This window comes from Octodon degus, unplaced genomic scaffold, assembly GCF_000260255.1.
Source record: "Octodon degus isolate 3935 unplaced genomic scaffold, OctDeg1.0 scaffold00014, whole genome shotgun sequence".
In the NCBI taxonomy this organism is placed as follows: Eukaryota; Metazoa; Chordata; class Mammalia; order Rodentia; family Octodontidae; genus Octodon; species Octodon degus.
Genome location: NW_004524590.1, coordinates 15,422,155 through 15,426,373, shown reverse-complemented (window position 1 = coordinate 15,426,373; position 4,219 = coordinate 15,422,155).

The window sequence follows — 4,219 nt, the reverse complement described above, 5'->3', positions numbered from 1 at the left end:
TTCTTCTTCTTCTTCTTCTTCTTCTTCTTCTTCTTCTTCTTCTTCTTCTTCTTCTTCTTCTTCTTTCTTCTTTTTTTTTGAGGTAGAGAATGTTTTTCATCCTTGTATGGAGTTTTCACATGTGCATCCCAATTCTTTTTCTGTTTCATTCTGTATTAGTCTTTCTGTTCTTTCTCCTCCTTCCAAATATGGGTACGCAAATATCTCTCTAAAAGGATGTGTTTAACTCTTTTGGAAAGATGTAATAAAAGGGAATAAATGGCTCAAGTAGATCTATCGTTTTTTGTTGTTGCTGTTGTTGTTGTTTTGTTTGTTTGTTTGTTTTGCTGGAACCAGGGATTAAACTCAAGCCCTTGTGCTTGCCAGGCTTATTCTACTGAGCCATCTCCCTGGCCCTTCATTTTTATTTGAGTAATCTTCACTATACTTTCATACAGTGGTTGTATTAGTTTATATTCCCACGAACAGTGTAAGAATTCCTTTTTCCTTCTAGCCTCTCCATCATTAATTATTGTTTGATTTCCTGACATTGGCAATTTTTCTGTTTAAAATGACATCTAAATTATTTTAGTTCGCATTTCTCTATTGGTCAGCAATGTTGTGCATTTATTCATGTATTTATTGGGCATCATTACTACTCCTTCTATGAAATATTTATTCACATGCTCATTTTTAACTGACTCTTTTATCTTGAAAAGTCTTGGGGTTTTTTGTTGTTGTTGTTTGCTTGTTTTTTTCATTTTATGTATTTGGTGCAGGGTCTTATTATGCAGGTTGGACCCTTAGTGATCCTCCTTTTTTCAGCCTCCCCAGTGCTGGGGTTATAGGCATATGCCACCACACATGGACTCCTTCACCTGCTCATCATGGCCCTGGGGATGGATGGGGCTGGCATGGCATGCTGGACTGGCGATCAAACCCTGGTCCTTGCACTTGCCAAAGCAGGCAATTATTCTGCTGAGCTCTCTCGCTGACCCTCAAGGTCTCAGTTTTTAATTTCTTTATATTTTCTAGACATGATTCCTCTCTCTGAGTAATCATTGGCAAAACACTTAGTCATTCTATCTTTTCACTTAGTAGTTTCTTTTGATGTGCAGAAGCTTCTTAATTTAATATGATCTTATTCATTGGCTTTTGGAATTACAGTGGTTACATGATGTTGTTTTGTTCACACTGACCTTATCCACACCTATGCCTTCCTATCCTGTTTTATCTATATTGTCTTTCAGCAAGTTAAACATTTCTCCTTTAACATTCAGTTCTTTGAAACATTTAGGCTGTAGCTTAGTACATGGTGAAAAGTACATGTCTAGCTTTACTCTTCTGCATGTAGATAGTTGTTTTTCACAACACCACTTGCTAAAGAGAGTGTCCTTTTTCTAGTGTGTATTTTGGCCCCTTTGCGAAAGGTATATGATCTACTTGACAATTATTACATTCTGCTTCTCAGTTTCTTGTTGAGAAGTTTTACATCTATGTGCATTAAAGAGATGGATCTATATTTCTCTTCCTTTTTGCATTGCATTGTGGTCTTATATTATGAAAACTTACTCTGCAAAGGGCTCTTGCCTGGCTGCCTAGAGGAAACCCATTGCACTTAGCATATTTCAAAGTGCTCTTTGCAGAATCCAGCTTAAGACAGTGCTTAGTGCTTGGTGCTGATTTCGTAGAGGATCAGAAGTCATGGAGGATCTACATCTCAGCAGCTCTAGACACAAACTGTGGTAATGGTTATTAGGGAGACAGCCCAAGAGATAGTTATTGAGAGGGTGAGGGCATGAGTGAATCAGATCTGCTCAGAAGTGTAAACAATAGGAGAATTCTGAAGGTGGTCGTCAGCACTCCTCAGCACTGTCCTCAAACAGGAGCAACAAAAATGTCATGTGGTTCTCTGGAAGGTCTGGGTATGAAAGCACTAGGACGCTGGCCAGTGGAGCACTCCGTCCCCACAGCCCTCGTCCATCAAGGGACACAGTGCTCTGCTTGCTTCTGCCACTTGACTTCACGCTCAGAGACATTAGTCTGCATGCATGTTTGCCACATCCCAGGCTACAAAGCCAGGATTCTGAGATGAGTAGGGCACTGGGCCAGCCCGCAGAGGAGGACACCACAGCCTGCAGGAATGTTGGAGGAAACAAAAAGCAAATAAATGCCTTGAAGGGAATACAACAGTAAGGAGGAAAATATACCACTAACAGACCCCACCACACATTTAAAAAAAGGACCAGGGTAGAATTGATAGCATTCTTGAGCACTAGACTTTGCGTTGACAGCAAAGAGGAAATGCAAAAGGGTCATAAGGATGACTCATTCTCTTCGTTCAATACCTGGTGGATTCCAAAAATAAAAATCTTGAAATGAGAGTTTCCACTCCAAATACCTAAGAATAAAATAATACTTTTTAATTTTTTGATTCATTGTTTTTGTTCAGTTTTAGGCTTACTTTTTAATTCTTTAATTTTTAATTATAACTATTCTCTTTCTCTATCCTTTCATATCTATCAATCTGTCTATCTATCTATCTATCTATCTATCTATCTATCTATCTGTATGTATGTATACATCTTGCCTCTTATTCTCTTATTCTTTTCTCTCTTTCTAGGTCTGAGTCCCTTAGTTTATCTATATTATTACTGTCCATTTTCTGCTGTTATCTTTTTTTAATATTTAAAGGGAATAAGTTTTTAAAAACATTAAAAATGATGCAAAATTTTAAAACAAGGTGATAGGAAATCAATGATGATTATTATATGGCATATAGTTCCAGATATGGCATATAAAATTGACAAAGAATTAAGCATCAGCTGTTCCTTTCAATAAATTAATAGAAATGAGGAGTAAAATTATCTTAGCTATCTTGTGTGTATGTGTGCCTCTATGTGTGTATGTGTGTTCATTTCAGCTGTATTTTATTTTATCTTTTCCTTTCTGAATTGTTTTGTGTTGTCATTATTACTGCTGTAGAGCTTCTCTTCACTGAGAGGTTTGGAGAATGAAGCCTTAAAAATAAGGTCTCTCACTAGAAACACTGTCACACCAAGAAGGCAAGATTTCAATGTCAGAATGAAAATTGGAAAAAAGAGTTTATTAATAAAGCCAGACTTTGGACCCTTGCCTGGTTACAGAGCTTAAATATTCCAAGTCTGAACGTGCTTCCCCTATTCTAATGTATCAGAAACACATCTGGCCTCGTTCTTTGTCTTGTCTCTGCTTAAATATCTTCTCGGTTTCCATGGCAAACTTGAAGGGCTGGACTGCCTGGTTGTTAATTCAAGCGTTTTGGGGCTTCTTTTTCTTTGTAATTAGTTCTGCTTTCCTCTTAACTCCTTTATGTTTACAACATTTTAAGGCTAGGGAAGGTGGGGAAGTAGTGAAAGAGTTAGGCATCTTAACTCCATTGGATTAAAGACTAAACTAGAGCTTCTGTTTACTTTTTCTTTTTTTCTCTTTGTGTGTGTGTGTGTGTGTGTGTGTGTGTGTGTGTGTGTGTGTATTTGATTGCTGTCGGGTCTCACTATGCAGCTCAGACTCACAGCAATCAACCTTTCAGCTTTCCCAGAGCTGTGCATCACTTCACTCATACTTTGGGCAGCGCAGCCAACCCTGAGGGTGAGGCTGGCTTGGCATGTGGTGCTGGGAATCTAACCACCCTTCCTGTGGTTAGCTGAGGTTGCCTGAACAGGCACTTTAGTGTGCAGAGCTATCTCACCATCCAGAGCTTCTTTTGCTAGGATCATATTAACCCATTTGAGAGAGTCATCATAAAAGTAGCAAAGAAATTTATCCTAAAGCAATATAAAGACACACAAACTTAAAAAATGCAAGTAACATAACTTCCTCAAATACCATAAACTACTCAATAATTAAACCCAAAAATATTGAAATAGAAAACCAGAAAAAATAATCCAAAAGATTACTTTTTAAAAAATAATCACTTTCAAAAGAGATACAAATAGATACAAACAGCCTAATGGATTAAGTAAGATAATATAGAATACAAAAGAAAGTAAACAGACACTTAGAAAAGGAAAAAGCTAAAATTTGGAAATAAAATTTTCAGTAAAGAAAATAAACACTTCGAAGGAAACATCACCAGCAGATTTGATCAGGCAAATGATAATATTTGCAGGTTTAAACACAAAGTATGAATTATCACTTTTACAAAGTAGTAAAAAATTATGATTATATCAAACAATCTTGAGTTTTATTTATTTATTTA